We start from the raw sequence: 26,294 nt of genomic DNA, 5'->3' as shown, positions 1-26,294 counted from the left end.
GCATGTAGCCATTAACAGAGAAAAAAATTTATTATCATAGTTTATCCTACTTAATTAGGAAACAAGAGTTCGTTTAATTTGATTTGATTTGGTATAGTTATTTTCAGTTGAAGCAATTCTCTTTTTGCATCCCCACCAAACCTGATTATACAAGAAGATATCTCAACCATCTCAAAATTTCATGATCCTCTTATTTGTTGGAACAATTCGTCTTGAAATGTGGTCGATAGTCCCTAATTTACTAATGAAAATTGTTTCAAATCATATTATTGGGTCACTTTCCAAAGAAGAACCAAGGAAAATTGTGAAAACATTCAAAAACTAAAACTCAACTTTTGAAAATCTCCGAATAGATCATTGGCTAAAACCTGTCAAGACTGTAACCTAATGGTTTATATAATAAGAAGAAAAACAAAGGACAAAGAACAATTGTCAAAAAAACATTTCACTTTCTTGCCCTCTTATTTTATTTCATTGAGTTTATTTTCTTCTAGTGGAGGTATATAATATATATGCTTTGTTCCAATCCTAGTAGAGTGTGAGGGTCAAGATCAACTACCCCACTGGGACCAATATTGTTTTGAAATTACTGGCTACATGTGCATATGGTGTAAAAAACAAAGTTTTAAAAACTGGATCGGTAAAGAAATTAGATAAGGGGTCATATGGATGGGTTTTTAATTCAATTATGTAAAATCAGATTAAGTTGTGACTTTGTAATTACTTAATAAGTATCTTAAAAATTATGTCTAAATAAAAAATAAGAATTAAATAGAGAACTTAGACCATAAATTTAATTTTTAAACTTCTGTGATAATTACCTCATGTTATTAATCCTTGGGCACAATTATCCTATGTTTGTTTGAACATTTTGATTTAGGATTAATAATCCAATGGATAATTAATCCAACAAATTTGTAGGATTATTAGTAATGGGGTAGGGGTGGGATTATTAATCCAATGTATATTAATCCAATTGGATAGTGAATACCACACTAATTTAATAGGATTATTAATACTTCACTATTAGTGTTGTGAATCAAACATGACGTTAAAGTCATAAAGAAATGCATTTTTTGTTGGACAAATGTACCATTGTGTTTGTTTTATACATAAAAACTTTGAAATTTCATAACTTGAGTTCTACATATCCGTTTTTAATAAAATTGATATTTATAAATTTGGTTTTTTGAAAATCTTTTAAACAAGATCAATGTATATTCTCGTTTTTGAGGTCTTTCGAGTAAGATCGATATTCAATGTGAAATTTTGAAAAAAGAAAGAAAGAAAGAAAGAAACGGGATATAATATGCCTATATGTGGACTTTTTAAAAATTAATTAAAAAATAGAATGAATTTAAAAATTAAAAATAATAACATATATGCTTATCTGTATATTTTTAAATCACTTTTAAATGAATTTTTTTTTTTTTTTTTTTTTTTTTTTTTTTTAAATGGGGACAAATAGATCTAATATGGGGATAGATAGGTTCAAACATGGGGACATCTATGTGTAGTCATGACAGATAGGATAAAAAAAAATTGAGGGAGACAGGTAACAAATATATGGACATATAGGTTCAAATATGAAAATAAAGAGGTTCCGACACAATGATATAGATAGGTTAAAAATATAGGGATAGGTAGGTCCAGATATGGTGGTAAATAAGTTAAAAATATGGGGACAAATAGATCTAAATAAGTTCAAATATGGGGAAGGTTTTTTTTTTTTTTTTTTTAAGATTTGGAGGACAAATAGTTTTAAAAGAGGCATATCTGTATATATTAAAGCCTATTTGTCCATTTTTAAGACCTATTTATCTTTTCTTTTCTTTTTTTTTTGTCATTTCAATGCCTATCTATACATTTTCAAGTTAAAAATATTTTTTTTATATCTCTCCCTATTATATTTATATTTTTTTAAATTTATTTTTAATGGCTTTAAAGAACCCAAACATAAAAAATCCTACCAAAGTTTTTTTTATTTTTATTTTATTCAAATTTTCAAAACTTGGCGATAATCTTGTCTGTGTAAAACAGAAAATTGATGCTTCAAGGTGTATTACTTAGTCGCTTTCCTAAAGACAAAATTTGCACCCCCCAAAAGGTGCACAGGGGGTTATAGTAAATTTGTCTCTTGGATACAATGAAGCGTGATCTAAGGATCAAGTCTACTGGCGTCTGCACTAACGACAATAGATCAAAATACTTTTGATATAATCAAGAAAACCAAGATACGGATAATCAAGTCTACAGAATTTAAGTAGAAACTTGCTTCAGAAACTATTGATCTAAAACTCTAAATCAAGAGGGAGAGAGAGAGAGAGAGAGAGAGAGAGAGAGAGAGAGAGAGAGAGAGAGAGAATTGCAAAAATGCTCTAAGGATTTTTTTTTTTTTGGAATCATTGACATGGCTGATTTTACAACCTATTTGTAGACCTTGATGCACTTGATGGAATGATCATGTCCCTTGATCGCATCTGATCAGATCTGACCGTTGGATTGATGATCTATGGTGTAGATCCATCTCACACCGAATAGATGCCTTGACTGATCACACCTGATCATGATAGGGTGCTATGTCAATCGTACGATTGTGTGCATATCCAATCAATGGCTATGACCAAACTGCTTCAAATCGGACACACAAGCGTTCGATCAGTTGGTTGACCTATCACCAACGGATGCCACATCACTGCCATGTGGAGCTGACTGTATTCCACATCACCCACGCCACGTCAGATCCACATCATCGCTCCAACCTATGCGATGCAAATAGAAAAACGCCCTCATGCCGCCGATGCATCCGTGCAAAGTGTAAAATGCACCATCAAACGCCACATAGCTTATTGCCTACGCCACGCTCATGCGTATGTGTATGTGGATGGTTCAAAGCACCATCCTTAAGGTGTGAGTGCATGCACACTAGCATCCATTCCATAATTCCATATTCAAAGGAATATTCCATGTAGCACTTTATTAAGTGCTCTATGTTTTCCTCTTTTCCAATGTGGGACAAAGTCCCCAAGCTTATTTCTAACTTTCCAAAGAAAAATAAGGAAAGTTTTGAAAACACCCAAAAACTAAACTATAAATTTTGAAAATCATTTTGAAAATTCCCTAGCATTCCTCCACCATTTTCAAAATACAAGATGATGATTCTTGGTTCACTTGGTAGCCTTATGCATATAGGTGAAGATATCTTACGATTTGAATAATTCACATAGTGAAGACACTTCAAAGTTAGTCAAGATGGCATAGTGGACTTATCTTTGAACTAGAGATCTTATACGACTAACCGGACATGCCTCACGCACAATACAGGTTACCTCAAGTATTTAAACAAACTGACACGTGGATTGGCCTTGCATCTATATCTTGTTTCATGAGCGCTCTAGAGTTAAACCCTTGAACTCATAAGAAGCGGCATCACCTCCTACACTTACATAGGTAAGCTTACTGAGAGTATTCCTATAATTTACAATACCCTAACAACCCAGTTGTAAGCTTATTAAGAGTTTGCTAACTCATCCTCTTTTTTTTTTTTATATTACAGGTACCAAGCACTTCAACCTTGTGATGAAAATGAAATAAAACTTAGTGCTTGCAATCACGACATGTGGTGTACTTGGGCTCATTCAACTTAAGACTTGATGTTTCTTCAAGCGTTAAGTCGAGTTTCCACCAAGAGTGATTATGTTAAGTGGACTTAAGACCCGTCTCGTTTGATGTTTTCCACACCAAGTCCCTTGCAGTCCCTTTGTAAGGTGGTCAGCCAAGTTTCACTTGACTTTACATGACCAATGGTAATCACACCTTTTGTGATTAATTGCCTGACACAACTATGTCTCTGTCACGACCCCATTCCGCCCCTAGTAGAATGGTGCCATGATGGCCAGTAATCTGATATTACCGAAGGCCAACTTACTAAGTTCACACACAATCAGAGTATACATATGGGCCTACATGTACGGAAGCAATAAATTTAAATCTAAGTAGTCCATAAGAGCTGTGCGTAGATCAAATGAAATGTCATACATTTAACTTGGTCTTACAACTTGACTACAAATAAAATAAAGTGCATATTACATCTCGATCAAAAGGCTTCCCAAGCCGACATATACAAAAGACATGAAATACAAGCTAAGAAGCATAATCTTCAAGATACCAACAAAACATGAATCCAAAATACCTTGCAAAATATATCTAGGTGTCACCGCCTTCTTGCTCGTCACCTACATATATATAAGGAGAGGGTGAGCTTGGATACTCAGTGAATGATATTAGTAATAAAGGTTTAAATGAATGATATCCGAGATCTTTATCAAAACAATACATATCATATCTTGTACAAAATCAAGGGATGAACCAAGTTCATCTATCAAGTCTTTCAAAGCTTCAAGGGATGCTTACTAGCATGAATATAATACAAAGGATAACATTCCTGACAAACAAGGGAATAATTGACCCAGAATCGATTAGACAAAACCCACCCGCACAAGGCCGTCGGTGGCAAGGGAGATATCTCAAACAAGGGTACTAGTTGCATTATAGTCCCCCAGCACTAAGGACTTTCCAAGAATGTCATCAAAACAAACATAATACTTGATACAAAAACTAGGGATAATCATTCATACTTGAACAAATACTTTTCCAAAACGGAACAAAGCAAAGCTTTTATCAAAACATTATAACATAGCTTTATTAAAAATACCACTCACATAGCTCTTCGGGTACAGGGATTAAGGAAAGAATCCAAGACCTACAAGTACATGGCAAAGTCTATTGGATGCACTTCAAGAAGACAAGAAGAAATGCTTAAGGATGGTTATGAAATGCACTTTTCAAAACAAGCTTTACATGAGCGTAAATGATCTCGGCATTTCTTTCAAAACTAGGTCAAGACAAAGCGAAACATGTGCTGGGAGTTAAAACACTGTTTTTTTTTATCTCGGGAAAACATGCTGGGTACCAACCAGGTCTTGGCTGAGGTCTCACACCTCTTGGCTGAGATGTGGCCCCGATGACCGCATCCAGGGAAATGAAGTCTAGAAAATCTGGGTTTCCTTTTGAAGAACATGAAGAATAAGAACATGGAGAACATAAATGCTAAAATCATAACTCCTTTATTCAAAATCTAAGATTTCATGATATAAGTTCAAAACATGGACCTTGATACCCATACTTGGAGGTTTTATGAAAACAAACACAAAAACATGGATCCCGATACAAACTTTCGGATCAAAACAAGGCTTTTCTTCAAGAACACAAGAACATTATTTTCTCTTCCCAAAACAAAACTTTAAAACAATGCATGACTCATGAATCATGCTGGATCATGCAATGTGGTTAGATGAACATGAAGAACAACAAGAGTAGATCAAGATTATAACCTCAAAATACGAATCTAACGGTTCAAACTCTAAGGATCAAGCTTGGAATCTAGCTCTCTCACTCTAAGAACTTCTCTTCCTCTTCCTAGAGCTTCTCTCTCTTCAAAGGTAAAGATATGACAAATGATATGTTTTCTCTCTCTACCGGCTGACTTAACCCTCTGCTGGGACACATGGCAACGACTGATTGGATCTCCTCAAAAGGTGATAGAATGACAAGACAAGAGCATGACAAAGTGTATACAACAAGTAAGGTGACAAGGGTACTTTGTCAAGGTGAGGATCTCGGATCAAGACATAGGCTTCGGCAAGAAGGTTTCAATGATCTTGGCTAGGAAGGACAACACTTGGCCTAGCTGTGCCACACCTCGGTCTAGGTCATACCAGTCCAGGAACAAGATCACTAGGTGCAATGATCTAAGATCTAGGATGCCTAGATGATAACATCTCGGCCTATATGATGGCATCTCGGCCAATATGCCAGGGTGGTAGTGGAGGTCAACCAAGATGGTCCTAGGTATAAGAGGTTCAAAGGTGCGACCTAGGCTTAAGATGACCTCAGCTTAACACACACTAAGCAAGGAACAAAGCATACAAGCAACACTTAGACAAAACAAATCAAGGTTTGACAATGTAAGTCTTAACAAGACAAAAATTATGTAAATGCATGTGAGCATGACTAAGACAATAGTGAGGGTTGTTACAGTCTCAATCCTATATGCTTGGACTTTCCATTATAGACATGGCTATAGGCATGTGATAGAGTTGCTTCACTATTACAATGCAAAGATATTGGTGGCATAGGTTTTGGCCTTAACTTAATCTTTGACAAGAGATTCCTTAGCCACTGTACCTCTTTGCTACAAGAAGCCAATGTTACAAACCTAGACGCCATGGTTGAGTCTGTTATGCATGTCTGCTTCTTAGAACCCCAGGAGATAGCTCCTCCAACAAGAGTAAAAATCCAACCACTCGTAGACGAATGATCCTCACGGTCAATTATCCAACTAGCATCCGTGAATCCTTCTAGGACTGCTGGATAGCCATTATAGAATATTCCATAGTCTATTCTTTTCCTCAAGAATCTAAGTATTCAATTAACAGCATGCTAATGCACACTACTGGGATTACTAGTATATCTACTAAGTTTTTCCATTGCAAATGCAATATTAGGTCTAGTGCAAGTCATGGCATACATTAGGCTACCTATTACTCTTGAGTATTCTAGCCGATTAACAGCTCTTCCAGTATTAGGATACAATTTTAAATTCGAATCAAAAGGTGTAGACATGGGTGTACAATTATATTAATTAAATTTCTTAAGAATTTTCTCAATATAGTGCGACTGGGTAAAAATCAAATTATTGTTCTCTCGTTTGATCTTAATACCCAGAATTATATCAGCCAAGCCCATGTTCTTCATACTAAAGTTAGATGACTAGAAACTTTTAGTACTGCCAATAACATCATTGTCAGTACCAAAAATAATCATGTCGTCTACATACAGACATATGATTACACCTCTATTATCAATAAACTTACTATACACACACTTATCAGATTCATGTATCCTAAAACCATTTGACACAATTACTTTATCAAATTTCTCATGCCACTATTTTGGAGCTTGTTTCAGTCCATATAGTGACTTACCGAGCTTACACAGTTTATGTTCTTGACCCTGTACAACAAATCCTTACGATTGTTGCATGTAGATTTCCTCATCTAACTCTCCATTTAGGAAAACGGTCTTAACATCTATTTGATGGATTTCAAGCTTGTAGATTGAGGCTAAAGCAATCAATACTCGAATGGTGGTGATACTGGCCTCCAGAGTATATGTATGAAAATAATTGATACCCTCATTTTGAGTAAACCCCTTAGCAACTAATCTTGCTTTGAACTTGTCAATTGTGTCATTAACTTTCATCTTCCTTTTGAAAATCTATTTACAACCAATTGGTTTGGATTCATGTGGCTAATCTGCAAGTATCCAAGTATTGTTACCCATGATAGAATCCATCTCATCAGTTATTGCTTTCTAGCAAGCAACATCTTGAGACTTCATAGCTTCTTCAAAGGTTGATAGATCTAAATCCACATTTAAAGAAAGCATTGTTTGTTTACAATAAGCATCCCTTTCTACTAGGTAAACAATGAAGTCAAGGACAAAAGACTTTTCAGTCATAGCCCTCTTACTCCTCCTTAGCTCAACAAGCTCATCAGGTTCATTAGGCTCAATGAGTTTATTTCGTTCATTTTCCTTTATAGACATCAAAGGAGTTGATTCATTTCCTTGATTAGAATCCAACATTGGAATGGTTGTGGAACGATTCTCATAAAATACCGCATCAGATGATTCAATGATGGTACTTATTTTTATTGAACCATTGGGTTCTATTACTAGAAACCTATATGCTTTGCTATGAATAGCGTATCCAAAAAATATGCATTCAATTCCCTTTTCACCTAATTTCTTCCTTTTAGGTTTAGGCAATCTAATTATTGCTCTACTGCCCCAAATTTTCAAGTAACGTAGATTAGGTTTTTTTGTTTTTCTAAAATTCATAAGGAGTAACATTTCTTCCTTTGAGATGAATTCTATTGAGTATGTGATAGGCAGTGTGTAGACGTCCCCGAACGCCCCGGGAGGAATGAGCTCCCGTTCTGTTCATTTTGGGGTCACTACAGCTCAGGACTCTCAAATTTGTCACGGTTCTAAGTCTGAACCAAAGAGTCCAAATCCGGCAAATCGTTTTGAGAAAAACAGATTTTTGAAAAGAAGTGCCAAACATGGACTGCTTTGCCAGATACAGAGTCGCCCCCTAAATGTTTTTTAATGGGAAATTTAGGAAACCCTGACTCGGTGCCAAAGGCCACGTGTCCGTTATCACCAAAGTAGCCTCGGCTCGGGAACTTGGGTACGATTGGGGAAGGTCACTTCGTGAGCACCCCCGCTCGCCTGATCATAGACCGGCCTCTACTAATCATGATATCAATTTTTGAAAACATTGTGAGTTCTTATTCCGGTTATTAGCCTAGGTTACTATGTAATGCGCGCAGCATACAAGTATAGACTGAGTCGCCTGAATTGGAATAAAACATTTCATGTTTGTTTGTTTGAAAATGGTTTGATGGTGCTACCCGCAGGTAGGCTAAGACGTGGATTTGCCACCCTCAGGTGGGCTTAGAAAACATGATTTTTGCCACTATCTAGTGGGCTTAAAACAAATATTTGATGAATTATTCCAATTCAGATAACCGAACCTTCACCCACAGGCATTCAGGCAGTTATACAGATAAGCATATAGCCTCATGGTAAGTATGCTATTCAAGGCAGTCACTCACACGCATGCAAGGATGCTAAAGCATAGAACTTACCGAGTACTCCAAGCCAAAATAGAAACTGTATTAGAAATCATGCATGACCCTAAGTATACAGAAATGCCTAATGCAACACATGCAAAATGCAACTGTGGCAGGCTCGGCTATTCTAAACATGGCATATGAAATGCTACAACTATCATGTATTCAATTTGGAATTGAAAGTACAATGCAGTTAGTATGATGTGCCGAGCCCGGTGCATGCAAAAACAGATGAATGATGCAAACATGCTATCATCCTGCATGCTAATTGAAATATGCCCTAATCTAACCATCAAAAGCTGGTAAATAAAAGGGAGAAAGACGTGGGGTTGGAAGACATACAACACACTCACGCACACTTATTACAGTTGTGCCCTCGCGCAGAGGGTCCGAATAAATAATACAGTCCGAATATCACAGTCCAAATGTTACAAATTCCTAATTAATTAACAAATTAACTAAGAAAATAAATAAAACTGGCATGCAAGCCAGGGACTGCCTTGCTTCTGATGGATGATGCATGTCCGGGTTGTTTTGCGCGGAAATCCACCGGAATGCCCCAATTAGCCTCTGTTTACACTTGTTCTTGAAATGCGTGCCAAGCCCCAAAAGGTTGCTGATTCTTCGTTTTGCTGCAACAGAGAGCAGGAAAGGGGCATAGCAATGTATTTGCACAAATATATGCATGCCTCGATCCTCGTGCCACCAATCACGCATACCGAGGCATGATGGCCGAGGAGTCGAAATGCACAACTCAATATAGGATGAATGCGCATGAAAATACAGCTAAAACCTAACTCCATCATGGATAATCCGGAGTGTCGGTGACTGGGGAATTGAGACACATTCCGTCACTCGGAGTACGCAATGTACCTCGTTTCCCGCGCCCGGGCTAACTCCTATCCCGAACACGATGCAATATGCATGATATGCATGGAATGCAACTCAGATACAATCCTAACATACACAATGCTAAGAAAATGAGATGCCTCGAAATGCGTGCACGCCGGCACGCAAACCGAGGCAATGATAAAATGTGATGCAAGTGACTAAAATGGCATGGGAAAGGTAACATGGACTTATACTAACATGAGAGAGCCTCAGCCACACTCACATAAGAAGCAGGTTGATGAAAATGAAGTGCCTCGAAATGCGTGCACACGGGCACGCAAACCGAGGCGATGTCGGAATGCGATGAAATGACATGGAAACATGATATGGGCTTATACCAACATGAGTGAGCCTCAGCCACACTCACATCGGATGCCGGTGGATAAAAATGAAGTGCCTCGAAATGTGTGCACACGGGCACGCAAACCGAGGCGATGATAAAATGTGATGAAATGACATGAAAATGGATGGCAAACATTCTAATGGAATTCCAGCACTAAAATATGGGGGAAAACAGTCCCGAAATGAGGCGAAATGACATGAAATGCATGGAATTAACCCGAAATGCGAATTTAGGCACCCGAAATGGCCTATAGCTATGCCAAACATGCACAACATGGACATGCAATGCAAAGACAGAAGCTAGACAGTCCAAAAAATGCACTTTCACAGTTATAAACATGGCCAAACAGCAAGCATAGGTATGGCAAAAATGGCATGCAAGAATAGGGGCCAAAAGAGGGGTAATGAAGCAAGTGATATAAGCAAAACCCAAACTGAAAAATTTCCTTCTACAACACTGAAGAGGGACCAAAAATATGAATATTTACAGTACATGACAGCCTCAAAATCAGCATACAAACATGATAGAAATGTGATGCAAAAAGGGGCTCAAAAGTGGCTATAACATGAGATATGCAAAATAATCACCAAACAGCCAAAGACCCTTAATAAAACATGTAGAATGGGCCAAAATAAGACTAGTTACAGAACTGTAAAATGGCCAAAAACAAAAGCATGGTAGGCTACCTAAACATGCAAGAATAGGGAAGAAAAGACGAGTATAAAGGTAGGTATAACATGGAAGTCCCAAATGGTGTTTAGCCCTTCTTCAATGTTAAAGAGGGGCTCAAAATAAGCCCAATATCAGTTTACAACATGCTCAAAAACAGATTACTCATGGGCCAAAAATAGCATGCAAAATCATGACATATAAGAGGGTCAATGAAGCAAGTGTATTATGGAGGGCTCAAACAAGGTTGAGCCCTTAATGAAAAGTGAAGATGAGCTCAAAAGAGGGCCCTTCTCAGTTAGGGCCGGAGCTTGAAACAAAAAGCATAGAAGACTTACAAATAGATCAAGAAAAAGGGTCAAAAGGGTAAAAGTGTTACTCACCCTTGAAGACTAAGGCTTTTGTTGCTTCTTGGACCAATTTGCAGCTTCTTTTGCCTTTGAGAAACCTTCCTTGTTGCTGGAAATGAGGTGGTGGTGGTAGAGCTTGGTGGTGGAGAAGGAATGGTGCTTAAGGACTTAAGGTTTTTCAAAGAATTGAGAAGGATGAAGATAGAGTTGGCTATGGAAGCTTGAAGGAGAATTTTTCTAACCCCTAAAATGCATGCTTGCAGCTGGTTATATGGACAAAAAGAGGGTGTAAAGGTGGGGCAAAAAGGAGGTAAGTTTTCCCCCACAAGATATTTCCCGGATACCGATATTATCTGGGGGAAAGGGCTACACAGCTGTAAAGTGCACACAGTGAGGAAGCAGGCCAGCTAGGTACTTTTGTTGCAGGTGGCTGGCCGGCCACACCCCCTAGCCGGCCGGCTAGGGGTCAAAAGGTTCAATCATATTTTCTGGCCGGCCACCAACTGGTGGGATACTCCTATGTGTGTGCAACACAACCATGTGGTTAAAAGTCCAAGAAAGTGGGTCCAAGGGGTTCAACATTAGCACGGAAAGAGGGGTTCAAAAGGGTCAATTTGAATTACTGGCCGGCCATGAACTTTTAAGGGCCTCCCAAGTGTGTACATCTCAGATATGTGGTTCAAAGTTCAGGAAAATGGGCCCAAGGGGTTCAACATTAGCCCGGAAGGAGGGGGTCAAAAGGGTCAATTTGAATTACTGGCCGGCCATGAACTTTTAAGGGCCTCCCAAGTGTGAACATCACAGATATGTGGTTCAAAGTTGGAGAAAATGGGTCCAAGGTATTCAACATTAGCCCGGAAGTGCGAAAACCGGGCGCCGGAGGGCGTCGGAGGATGCATAACTGGTTGCTGCGAAAATTACTGGCTTTCCACCCTTCAGTGACCTCCCCAGTGATAAAACAGAGGTACCTGCCAAAAATGAACGAAAACCGTTGCAAAACGAATGCTCGGGGACCAAAACACGCAGTTCGGGGTCCCGAAAATGGGTTGTTAAGCACCGAAAGTGGCATTCGGCCACGAAGTGGGTCTCTCAGACCCCAGTGTCCCTCAAAAGGGAGAAAATAAGATGTATGCCAAAAATCAGAGCAATAGGAGATGGTTAAGCGGTCCCGAACCGAGGCACACGGCCTGACGGTTCCGAAAACCGGAAACCGGACTCCGAAATGGGAAAAAAAGGCCTACGGTCACCAAATGTAGCCTACGGACATTGAGAGATGGTCTACGGGACCTCTCCCTTCCCTCAGGAAAAGAAACAGAGAAAATCGAGTCTGGTTCGCAAACCGAGACAAGGCACAGAAGAGGGTTCGGAAGTCCGGAGGCAGGGCTCACGGCCGCAACTCTGAAACTTCTGAACGAGCACATTATGCAACATCACCAAACGCTCAATCGGTGACGTCTGAGTCTTAAGGTCGGTCAAAAATGGGGTGTCTACAGTTGCCCCTCTTTGACAGAACTCGAAAGTCACAAGTGACGGGAGTGAATGTCAAAGCCCAGAGACGACCCATTTTTGACAAGGCCGAAGACTTAGACAAACGTACAAGGTAAACAAAGATGTGTGCCCGCAGGCATGCCCGCAGGCAGGGGCAAAATGCAAAATGATATGCAAGAAGCCGAACATAACTCAATGATCATGCAAATGCAGCAAGCTGTAATGAGGCAAGTATTCGACAATTTTAAGCAAGTGAATACAAATCTAACTACATTTCATGCAGAAAGGATGTAAGAAAATTATGTAATTCTCACCGCGTCTCACGCAGAGAAGGCTAAAAGCGACTACTGAGAAAACCCGGAGTCTTACACACAACATCTCTCTGCGCATCACACATAGGAGAGGAAGAAGGTAAACCTATCAGCGTATCACACGCAAAAGAGGAAAGGTAAACTTCTCAACGTATCGCACGCAAGAGAAGAAAGGCAAATTCCTCAGCGTATCACACGTAAGAGAAAGCCGCTCAACATATCACATGCAAGAGAGAAAAGGGAGATTTCTCAGCGTATCACACGCAAGAGAAAACTGCTCAGCATATCACATGCAGGAGAGAAAAGGAAAACTTCTCAGCGTATCACACGCAAGAGAAAACCTCTCAGCATATCACATGCAAGAGAGAGAAGGGAAATTTCTCAGCGTATCACACGCAAGAGAAAACCTCTCGGCATATCACATGCTAGGGAGGAAAGGGAAAGTTTCTCAGCGTATCACACGCAAGAGAAAACCTCTCAGCATATCACATGCAAGAGAGAAAAGGGAAAGTTTCTCAGCGTATCACACGCAAGAGAGAAAAGGGAAAGTTTCTCAGCGTATCACACACAAGAGAGAAGGGAAATTTCTCAGCGTATCACACATAAAAGAGAGAAGGGAAATTTCTCAGCGTATCACACGCAAGAGAGAAAAGGGAAAGTTTCTCAGCGTATCACACACAAGAGAAAACCTCTCAGCATATCACATGCAAGAGAGAAAAGGGAAAGTTTCTCAGCGTATCACACGCAAGAGAGAAAAGGGAAAGTTTCTCAGCGTATCACACGCAAGAGAGAAAAGGGAAAGTTTCTCAGCGTATCACACATAAAAGAGAGAAGGGAAATTTCTCAGCGTATCACACGTAAGAGAAAACCTCTCAGCATATCACATGCAAGAGAAAACCTCTCAGCATATCACATGCAAGAGAGAAAAGAAAAACTTCTCAGCGTATCACACGCAAGAGAAAACCTCTCAGCATATCACATGCAAGAGAGAAAAGATAAATTTCTCAGCGTATCACACGCAAAAGAAAACCTCTCAGCATACCACATGCAAGAGAGAAAGGATAACAATTGTAAGTGAAAAGGTGCATAATGACGCAGGTGAAGTGTACATAACAATGCAAGTAATGAGCATAAAAATGCTAGATAGATGTGCATAACAATGCAAGCAATGAGCATAACAATGCTAGATATATGTGCACAATAATGCAACGAATGAGCATAACAATGCTAGATAGATGTGCATAACAATGCAACGAATAAGCATAACAATGCTAGATAGATGTGCATAACAATGCAAGTAATGAGCATAAAAATGCTAGATAGGTGTGCATAACAATGCAAGCAATGAGCATAACAATGCAAGATAGATGTGCATAACAATGCAAGCAATGAGCATAACAATGCAAGTGGTGTGTGCGTGACAATGCATATTTGAAACAAAATGCCGAACAAGGGAATACAAGCCTTAAGTAGACCAATTTCCAAACGCAACCTCCGATTTACCTCTCGGAGGGGTCATGATTCATTCCAAAAAGGATACACCTCGTGCATACCAACCGACGATGAGCTACACATCGAAGTCATGAGTTGAAAATTCCGGAGAAACTTTTTGAGCTGAAAAAAGTGGGTTCTCCTTGCACTTTCTTGGTTTGTACTTCCAAACCACAGTTACTACCTTTCCTTCCTGGTCATGTTCACAACTTTCCCTATTCTCCAACGGGGTGACAGACTAGGTTGATTCAGTATCCAGAATCGAGGCGCATTCACATGTTATCTCAATCTATGGGGCTGCCATACAGATTTCAAGCCGAGGATAGACCCCTGGGTATTTAAACCAGACTTTAGTCTCGGAAATTCCAAACCTTTGCGTTCTAGGCAATAGCCGTTCGAACTCTAGTTTCCACCGTCGCAGTTGGTCTCCTAGGAACTCATTGCAAACACAGCCAAGATGCATCTGGCAAGGGCTGGTTTTCCGAGGGAGCACTTCGATTGCCATTTTGGCTTGAAGCAGACTTGATCTTGAGCTTGAGGTAGAGGCACGCTCATACTTCGGAGCTTTGGCAAGACCTGAAGAGGTACACACGGAATGTAGTCTCGGAACTTACTGAAATTGAAACAAACTCAGATACCCGACATTTTCCTCTTTTGCTTTTGCTTTGTAGTCTGGAACCCATATAGCTTCAAATAGGTCCTAGTTCTACTGTTCTCGCATGACCTGGGTTGAACCCTGCGGTTTTATGAAAGAATGAATCTTGTTTTGCACAGATGTGGAGAACGGCATGGCACTCGGAGCGCAAAACGCTTTATTTTTGAAATTGAGAGATGAGTTTTCGACCAGGCATTGAGCCTACGACTGAACACAGCGAGAAAGACTCAACAAGGAAATAAGAGGCACACAACCTAGACATATCGAGTAACACTCGAAACGACTCAAAACAAGAATCGAGATAAACAAAAAGACACGACATTCAGACGTGCACGGGGAGCCTGTTTCACCGGGTAGTGTTTCCCACCCTTTCTTATTTGTGGTTCTCACATCACTTGGCCCTCAAGCTCTGTTTTTTTGAAAAAGCCCTCTTCTCACTTTTCCTCTCATCGCACATCTCTCTATTCTTCAATCTCTCATTTTTCATCCCTCCCCTGGGTGGTTGATGGATAAACAACAAATTGTGGGCTCGTACCCCTAGCATTCTGTTAGATCCTCTTTCTTCCGCTCACAGCTAGTGAATTCCTCCCTCGGAAGGGTTGTGCTACAACAGGATGTGTAGCAAGTCTGCAGTTAACATCAGTTGATGATGCTTTGCTCGGGGAGTTTGAACGTGATAAGATCTGTCTAGATGAGGAGGTGGAATATCTTGCCCCACTCTAGTTTGTGCTTCGCACGTAGCTTGATACCTCGTTGCTTGGAGGGTGAAAGCTTTCTGCCCCTAGTTGTGCCCTTTTCTGGCAGGTAGAGTGCCCTTCTTGGCAAGTATGTTGACAATGGGAAAGACAGGAAGCCTGACTCAACTGTGCCCTTAGTTCATCACTTTGACCATTTTTGTTTTAGTTTTCTCCTAAAAAATTTTGACCAAAATGAGAGTTAGATTAACATGCTTGTTCAATTTTCTGATTTAAAATCATGCAAGTTAGGCTGTGAGCACTGAAAATTTTCCTCTTTTGGGTCCAAGAAATGGTCCAATTTTGAAAAAAATGGAGTACTTTTCGAGAGGATTAGTCAACCTCAGTAAAAATTCTCAAAAACTATGTTTGCAAACGACCACTGCTCAGCAAGCATGGAACCTACTCTCGAGATGCACAACCTCGGATTCGAAGGAAAATTGCCTCTTGCTTGAGGGGAATTGCATGGCAACGGAAAGTTGCCCCTTGTTTGAAATGACACTGCGGCGTTTTTGAATGGCAACGGAAAGTTGCCCCTTGTTTGGATAGCGCCGCAACGCATTGAATGGCAACGGAAAGTTGCCCCTGGTCTGAATGGCACTGCGGCGCATTGAATGGCAACGGAAAGTTGCCCCTTGTTTGGATGGCACCGCGGTGCATTGTAGGCAGTCCTCAGAGTGACGAACACAACCAAATCCTCAGATACAGAGAAGACAAAGATGACCAGAACCATCGCATGGACACAATCGAATTGTTTTACGGCTGGACTTCAGAATGAAGTTGCCTACGTATCCCAAAGATGGGAATCAAGCCTTACGTAGTTCGGGGTTAAGGTACACTCGGGTATTAACCTCTCCTTTTTAGGCTCTAACTTTTGCCAAGGCGCCCGTTGCGGGTTTTCGACCTTGCGAGCTTTGTTCTTCTTTTCTCTTTTCAATTATTTTCATTTCTTTTCTTTTTTGATTTTTTTTGTTCTTTTCTTTGCATCTTTCTTTTCATTTTCTTTTTTCTTTTCTTTTGAATTTTTTGCTTCTTTTTTCTGTATTTTTCTCTTGCTCTAACTTTTGCCTGGGTCGCCCTTCCGGGTTTTCGGCCCAGCGAGCCTCTCAAAGGGTAAAAGTGTAACGAGTCCATGCCAAATGGTTTTGAGATCCTGAAATTATCCGAATCTAGGAGAATGGCTGTTGTTCTAGCTTCGCAAGCTTCTTTTGATGAGGTCTGATCTTCTTGATCTGACTTTCCTGGCCTCTTGTTCGAGGGCTGTTTCAAATCTGGCCACACAGGCCTCATGTCGTAGTTGACCGTTGAACCTTCTGAATTCAAGTTCAAGGTTTGGAAGCAAAGGGGTTAAGTCTCGAGGCTGAGAGCGATCCTAGGCTGCACAATCTCAAGAGTGATTCCACACAGGTCTTCGCAGGACCGCGCAAAACATTTTGTTTTTGAAAGTTTTCAAGAAAGCGACAAATCGCTCGCGCTGAAGATAGTATGAAACCAGTCTGGATCAAGCCAGGGTCCTTCTCAGTACTCACGCTAACAAGCATGATTTCATTCATTAAGGGCTTAGCACGCCTTTCTTTCTCTCAAATGATCAAAGTTTTGCAAAACCCGAGGAATTCCTTCCTCTTCGTTTTCACCGCAGTGTTTCAAAAAGTTTTGAAAAAAAACTTAGGTCAAATGCAATGATTTCGGGGCACAGAAAAGACAGAGTTCTTTAGTCAAATACTGCCGTCTCATTCAGAACTTCCGGCATAACTGGCACAAGGCAGAAGCAAATGAGAGCATGAAGATCACTGCTGTTTTATTCAAAAATCTGTTGGCACAACTGGCTCCCTGGCAGAAACAGACTCAAGACAAAATGAAAAGACAAACATAAAACAAGGTGGTGACGCCCGAGGTAACACCCCCCGGAATTACCCGACTCCTATACAACAGGACTGACTCGATACAACAAGACAGACCCAAAACAAAAGAGACTGACTCAAAACAAAAAGACAGACTCAAAACAAAACAACAAGACTGACCCAATACCCAAGTCAGAAACTGGCATTCGCAAATGCTCAGAATAGTGCCCGTCCTTCCCACATCTGGAGTAAATCGAGTGCCACCCGCAGTTGGTTTATCCCTCGATCACATCTCATTATCCCCCCATAAGTTCACTGATCAAGTGCCGATAGACTTTGTAGGACCTGGTGCAGGGATGACCCCGTTGTCGATCAGATCTTGTATTTCGTGGCGGAGACGAAAGCACATGTCAGTATCATGGCCAGCTCGCTGATGGAAGGCACAGTAGTCAGCTGGGTTGTGTGAGAGAGGGAGGTTCTTTGGTAATGGCTGCGGCTCGAGGGGCTTCAGATGCCCTTTCTTGATCAAAACCCCTAGAGCCTTTGACAAAGGCATATAAAGTGGGGTGAAAACCTTCTTGGCTTGGGGTGGATGTTTAGCTGCTTGCGAGCTACTTCCGGACGCACCGGTGAATGGGGTAGCTGTTTTTGATACAGTGGTAGCCACCATGCCCACATCAGAAGATCTTGTAGCTGCATCACCACTGGTGGTCGCATTCGAACTGCGGGTAAACGCCCTCCTGGGTTGCTCCTTATCCTGGTCGAACAGACCTTGCCTCATTGCATCTTCGATTTGTACCCCCATATCGTGCAAATCTGAGAAAGTGGGAAAGGGGATTACAATCATTCTCTGCATTAGCTTGGGCTGGAGATTGCGCACAATCATCCGTATTTGATCCTTATCCGTTGGCCTAATGGTCATCATTGAGGCTTTGGCTCTCCAGCGGGTCACGAATTCTGAGAAGCTCTCCTTCGGCTCCTGCCTCATCGTCTCAAGATCACGGGTCGTAATCTCGATTTGGGTATTGTATGAGTATTATGCGACGAAGGCCTCGGCCATCTCCTCCCAGCTCTGTTTCACTGAATCTTCTAATTTGGCGTACCAGGTGACCGCAATACCCGACAGGGTCCTGCCAAAAAGGGAGAGCTTCTGTGATCTTGTCAAGCCCATAGGGCGCAAAACATCTGAAAACAAGCTCAAGTGGACCATGGGATCTCCTGACCCATCAAAACGGTCGATGTGAGGCATCTTGAACCTGTCCGGCAGAGTTACAGCTGCGTCGGTGTACTCGTCCTCAATGCCCGGGATGGACTTTATCCCCTGGGAATTCTTGAACAACTTTTCCAGCTTGCTCAACTTCAACGCTGTGGGGTTGACCTCGAACTTGGAGGGAGAGTCCGGTAGATTGGTAGGTGTTTTGGATAGTTGAGGTAAAATTGGGGGTGGAGCCGGCCCTACCGGAATGTCCGTACCTTCTTGGACATTTGGCGCCTCCCCAGGTGCTGGAGCTCCTGTTGGGGGAGGAACTTGTTGTGAGGTGGATGCGTCGCTTTGTTGTTGCAGCTTGATGATGAGCTCGGCCTGCTGAGCCATGATCGCGGCTTGCTGTTTGGCAAATTCTTCCTGACGGGCGGCGTCCTGTTGCATGAGTTTCATAGTTTCTTGCATCTGGCGCATCATCGCCTCTATCCCTGATGTGTTCTGCTGATCCATTTGAATGACTGATGTCTATCCCTGCAGTAGAAACTGAGACCTCAGCCTGACTGTTCACTGGTGGGGTGGATAAGGGCCACTGATCTGGTAGTTGCTGAACCGGTGATTTGTGCCCGACTAGCCCTTTTTACCTTGCCTCTGGCGGAGGAACACTGATTTCCCTTGAACTGAATCTCTGACCTAGCAAAGTCTATCAGCACAAGTTCGATGAACCTCGGGGGATATCGGAGCCTTCTGAAGCTATGGTTCCCAGACTACCTAGCAAAAGAGAAAACAGACAGCATCTCAGCCTGATTCCATCTGAACAGATACAAGCATAGTTGAATGAGTGTGCCCTCTACTGAATTCTGCCCCAAATCCGAGTCTGATACCCACAGGTAAAGCTGACTCCCAAATACTGATAGTAATGCCCGCAGGCATGATGCCCAAATTCGCAAACTGGTGCCCGCAGGCCTGATGCCCAAACTCATACATTGATACATGCATTCCTGTAGAGACGCACTCTAAAGCACATAACAGATAAGTGAGAGCCAAAACACCCCTATGGAGGGGTAGGGTTTCCCTGTCCTATTTTGTCAGGAGCTAGGGTTTCACTACGCACGCAGCGGTTTCAAACAACCTATAAACGGGTAAGCAACCTGTCCTAGTTTGGAATGGTCACTATGGATCCGAATATGCACTAGGTCTAATGGTCAAAAAGGGTGCCCCGGTAAAACCGGGGTTTGTGTTCCCATACTGGCAGAGCCCACAACCGGTCAGCCTTATGGTCATGCCTTGACAAGGCAAGCCTCCGGCAAACCGTTCAGGAATAGCAGATGGCAAACACGGTATCCTAGGCGCACCAATGCACATGCAATCCAAAGAAACACACAAGTGTAGTCAAAAACAAATATCATGAGTTCGAGTCAAGTTCTCTAAATCCCCAGCAGAGTCGCCAGAAACTGTAGACGTCCCCGAACGCCCCGGGAGGAACGAGCTCCCGTTCTGTTCATTTTGGGGTCACTACAGCTCAGGACTCTCAAATTTGTCACGGTTCTAAGTCTGAACCAAAGAGTCCAAATCCAGCAAATCGTTTTGAGAAAAACAGATTTTTGAAAAGAAGTGCCAAACATGGACTGCTTTGCCAGATATAGAGTCGCCACCTAAATGTTTTTTAATGGGAAATTAGGAAACCCTGACTCGGTGCCAAAGGCCACGTGTCCGTCATCACCAAAGTAGCCTCGGCTCGGGAACTTGGGTACGATTGGGGAAGGTCACTTCGTGAGCACCCCCGCTCGCCCGATCATAGACCGGCCTCTACTAATCATGATATCAATTTTTGAAAACATTGTGAGTTCTTATTCCGGTTATTAGCCTAGGTTACTATGTAATGCGCGCAGCATACAAGTATAAACTGAGTCGCCTGAATTGGAATAAAACATTTCATGTTTGTTTGTTTGAAAATGGTTTGATGGTGCTACCCGCAGGTAGGCTAAGACATGGATTTGCCACCCTCAGGTGGGCTTAGAAAACATGATTTTTGCCACTATCTAGTGGGCTTAAAACAAATATTTGATGAATTATTCCAATTCAGATAACCCAACCTTCACCCACAGGCATTCAGGCAGTTATACAGATAAGCATATAGCCTCATGGTAAGTATGCTATTCAAGGCAGTCACTCACACGCATGCAAGGATGCTAAAGCATAGAACTTACCGAGTACTCCAAGCCAAAATAGAAACTGTATTAGAAATCATGCATGACCCTAAGTATACAGAAATGCCTAATGCAACACATGCAAAATGCAACTATGGCAGGCTCGGCTATTCTAAACATGGCATATGAAATGCTACAACTATCATGTATTCAATTTGGAATTGAAAGTACAATGCAGTTAGTATGATGTGCCGAGCCCGGTGCATGCAAAAACAGATGAATGATGCAAACATGCTATCATGCTGCATGCTAATTGAAATATGCCCTAATCTAACCATCAAAAGCTGGTAAATAAAAGGGAGAAAGACGTGGGGTTGGAAGACATACAACACACTCACGCACACTTATTACAGTTGTGCCTTCGCGCAGAGGGTCCGAATAAATAATATAGTCCGAATATCACAGTCCAAATGTTACAAATTCCTAATTAATTAACAAATTAACTAAGAAAATAAATAAAACTGGCATGCAAGCCAGGAACTGCCTTGCTTCTGATGGATGATGCATGTCCGGGTTGTTTTGCGCGGAAATCCACCGGAATGCCCCAATTAGCCTCTGTTTACACTTGTTCTTGAAATGCGTGCCAAGCCCCAAAAGGTTGCTGATTCTTCGTTTTGCTGCAACAGAGAGCAGGAAAGGGGCATAGCAATGTATTTGCACAAATATATGCATGCCTCGATCCTCGTGCCACCAATCACGCATACCGAGGCATGATGGCCGAGGAGTCGAAATGCACAACTCAATATAGGATGAATGCGCATGAAAATACAGCTAAAACCTAACTCCATCATGGATAATCCGGAGTGTCGGTGACTGGGGAATTGAGACACATTCCGTCACTCGGAGTACGCAATGTACCTCGTTTCCCGCGCCCGGGCTAACTCCTATCCCGAACACGATGCAATATGCATGATATGCATGGAATGCAACTAAGATACAATCCTAACATACACAATGCTAAGAAAATGAGATGCCTCGAAATGCGTGCACGCCGGCACGCAAACCGAGGCAATGATAAAATGTGATGCAAGTGACTAAAATGGCATGGGAAAGGTAACATGGACTTATACTAACATTAAAGAGAGGCTCAGCCACACTCACATAAGAAGCTGGTTGATGAAAATGAAGTGCCTCGAAATGCGTGCACACGGGCACGCAAACCGAGGCGATGTCGGAATGCGATGAAATGACATGGAAACATGATATGGGCTTATACCAACATGAGTGAGCCTCAGCCACACTCACATCGGACGCCGGTGGATAAAAATGAAGTGCCTCGAAATGCGTGCACACGGGCACGCAAACCGAGGCGATGATAAAATGTGATGAAATGACATGAAAATGGATGGAAAACATTCTAATGGAATTCCAGCACTAAAATATGGGGGAAAACAGTCCCGAAATGAGGCGAAATGACATGAAATGCATGGAATTAACCCGAAATGCGAATTTAGGCACCCGAAATGGCCTATAGCTATGCCAAACATGCACAACATGGACATGCAATGCAAAGACAGAAGCTAGAAAGTCCAAAAAATGCACTTTCACAGTTATAAACATGGCCAAACAGCAAGCATAGGTATGGCAAAAATGGCATGCAAGAATAGGGGCCAAAAGAGGGGTAATGAAGCAAGTGATATAAGCAAAACCCAAAATGAAAAATTTCCTTCTACAACACTGAAGAGGGACCAAAAATATGAATATTTACAGTACATGGCAGCCTCAAAATCAGCATACAAACATGATAGAAATGTGATGCAAAAAGGGGCTCAAAAGTGGCTATAACATGAGATATGCAAAATAATCACCAAACAGCCAAAGACCCTTAATAAAACATGTAGAATGGGACAAAATAAGACTAGTTACAGAACTGTAAAATGGCCAAAAACAAAAGCATGGTAGGCTACCTAAACATGCAAGAATAGGGAAGAAAAGAGGAGTATAAAGGTAGGTATAACATGGAAGTCCCAAATGGTGTTGAGCCCTTCTTCAATGTTAAAGAGGGGCTCAAAATAAGCCCAATATCAGTTTACAACATGCTCAAAAACAGATTACTCATGGGCCAAAAATAGCATGTAAAATCATGACATATAAGAGGGTCAATGAAGCAAGTGTATTATGGAGGGCTCAAACAAGGTTGAGCCCTTAATGAAAAGTGAAGATGAGCTCAAAAGAGGGCCCTTCTCAGTTAGGGCCGGAGCTTGAAACAAAAAGCATAGAAGACTTACAAATAGATCAAGAAAAAGGGTCAAAAGGGTAAAAGTGTTACTCACCCTTGAGGTTTTTCAAAGAATTGAGAAGGATGAAGATCGAGTTGGCTATGGAAGCTTGAAGGAGAATTTTTCTAACCCCTAAAATGCATGCTTGCAGCTGGTTATATGGACAAAAAGAGGGTGTAAAGGTGGGGCAAAAAGGAGGTAAGTTTTCCCCCACAAGATATTTCCCGGATACAGATATTATCTGGGGGAAAGGGCTACACAGCTGTAAAGTGCACACAGTGAGGAAGCAGGCTGGCCAGGTACTTTTATTGCAGGTGGCCGGCCGGCCACACCCCCTAGCCGGCCGGCTAGGGGTCAAAAGGTTCAATCATATTTTCTGGCCGGCCACCAACTGGTGGGGTACTCCTATGTGTGTACAACACAACCATGTGGTTAAAAGTCCAAGAAAGTGGGTCCAAGGGGTTCAACATTAGCTCGGAAAGAGGGGTTCAAAAGGGTCAATTTGAATTACTGGCCGGCCATGAACTTTTAAGGGCCTCCCAAGTGTGTACATCTCAGATATGTGGTTCAAAGTTCAGGAAAATGGGCCCAAGGGGTTCAACATTAGCCCGGAAGGAGGGGGTCAAAAGGGTCAATTTGAATTACTGGCCGGCCATGAACTTTTAAGGGCCTCCCAAGTGTGTACATCACAGATATGTGGTTCAAAGTTGGAGAAAATGGGTCCAAGGTATTCAACATTAGCCCGGAAGTGCGAAAAACGGGCGCCGGAGGGCGTCGGAGGATGCATAACTGGTTGCTGCGACAATTACTGGCTTCCCACCCTTCATTGACCTCCCCAGTGATAAAACAGAGGTACCTACCAAAAATGAACGAAAACCGTTGCAAAACGAATGCTCGGGGACCAAAACACGCAGTTCGGGGTCCCGAAAATGGGTTGTTAAGCACCGAAAGTGGCATTCGGCGACGAAGTGGGTCTCTCAGACCCCAGTGTCCCTCAAAAGGGAGAAAATAAGATGTATGCCAAAAATCAGAGCAATAGGAGATGGTTAAGCGGTCCCGAACCGAGGCACACGGCCTGACGGCTCCGAAAACCGGAAACCGGACTCCGAAATGGGAAAAAAAGGCCTACGGTCACCAAATGTAGCCTACGGACATTGAGAGATGGTCTACGGGACCTCTCCCTTCCCTCAGGAAAAGAAATAGAGAAAACCGAGTCTCGTTCGCAAACCGAGACAAGGCACAGAAGAGGGTTCGGAAGTCCGGAGGCAGGGCTCACGGCCGCAACTCTGAAACTTCTGAACGAGCACATTATGCAACATCACCAAGCGCTCAATCGGTGACGTCTGAGTCTTAAGGTCGGTCAAAAATGGGGTGTCTACACAGTGAACAAGGTTTCACCCCAAAAACTAGAACTTAAACTAGAATAAGAAAGCATAGCATTAATCATTTCTATTAATGTCCTATTCTTTCTTTCAACTACTCCCTGTTACTGTGGTGTATAGGGTGCAGACTTCTCATGACTAATACCAACATTTTTACAATATTTTAGAAAATGGCATTCACCACCTCTATCAGACCTAAGTTTCTTTATTTTGACATTATACTAATTTTCTACTTCTGTCTTAAAAATGTTGAATTTATCAAGCACTTTATCTTTTGAATGCAAAAAATAGATATGACAATACTTAGAAAAATCATCAATGAATGTTACAAAATATTTCTTACCACCTCTAGTGGGGGTCCTATGTATGTCACATACTATATGCATAAGTTCAAGCAAAGATGTGGTTCTATCTACTCTAGGAAATGGAATGCAAGTAATTTTAGATTGCACACAAAAATTACATTTTTCAAACATGTCAATGTCATACTTAGGAATTAAATCTAAATTAACCATATCATGCATTTTCCAAGTATTAACATGACTTAAACGAGCATACCATAAAGAAAGAGAATCTACAATATAAGCAAAAACAAATGTATTATTGATAACGTTAAGTGTGAACATTCCCTGATACTTGTAGCCTCCCAACAAGAATCCCATCCTTAGACAGGACAAATTTGTTCGACTCAAATACTAATTTGAAACCATGCTCATTAAGTAGTGTAACGTCTCGAAATAATAACAAAAACTCTTCTCATAGTATTCCTTACAATTTATCAATAACATTGTAATCAATATTCCCTTCATAATCCTTGTTCTTACAAAAGATGGCATACGCGTTATACATTCATAAATCGTAGACCCTAAATCTATAGCATATGACATATATACGTGAATTGAAATAAAAGAAAGTTCAAGTAAGATTTCTGCCTAATGGTTACATCTTTCAAAGTCCCTACTTGGGCACAACAAAATGAGTTCAAATCAATACAGTTTAAACCCAAGGCTTATACAAAATAATTAAATCCAATAAATAAATTAAAAAAAAAGTCCTGGCTCCAAGTCCTACAAAGCTATGTTCTTGGTGGAGGCATATCATTAGCACCTGAAAGCTGTTTTCCACGTAGGGTGAGCTAAAGCCCAATAAAGATATTTTAACACAATATATGAATCTTAACGAAGTCATAAGTTGAATGCATATGCAATGCCATTTGTCAAACAGTTCACAGTTCCATCTCAAAATAATGCAATGCCAGATTATATAACAATTCATGAAAATAACCTTTTATATCAGAAAACAAGGCTGTGGATACAAAACACCGAGAATCTCTAGGTATGTGTCTGCCAGTAGGTTATACAAGCACTATCAAAGCCATTTTACCAGTACTAACCAGAAGGATTGGTACCTAACCGAGTAGGTTTCTGGACTTTTACCAAGGACACACATGCCAACATAATAACCACAACCACACCCCCTAACCAGATTCACCAAGGTATTCACCCATTTTTCTCAAAACAATGCATTTTCAAAGTTTAAATATGCAACAATGCTCACTATAAGATGTATGAGTAATTAGTTTCAATTCACCTTATTCTCATGCAATTTCTATAACAATCAAAGCTATTTTCCATCGATAGCCCAAAATAGATATTTCTATTCAACAAATAAATTCCAACAACAGATATAATCTCATCATTTTCAAATGGGAGTGATATCACATATCTAATTCCACCATCATCATCAACAT

Source organism: Camellia sinensis, chromosome 11, assembly GCF_055761805.1.
Source record: "Camellia sinensis isolate YWXY chromosome 11, ASM5576180v1, whole genome shotgun sequence".
NCBI lineage: Eukaryota > Viridiplantae > Streptophyta > Magnoliopsida > Ericales > Theaceae > Camellia > Camellia sinensis.
The sequence above is the reverse complement of the archived record's forward strand: the minus strand, read 5'-3'. Positions refer to the sequence as shown.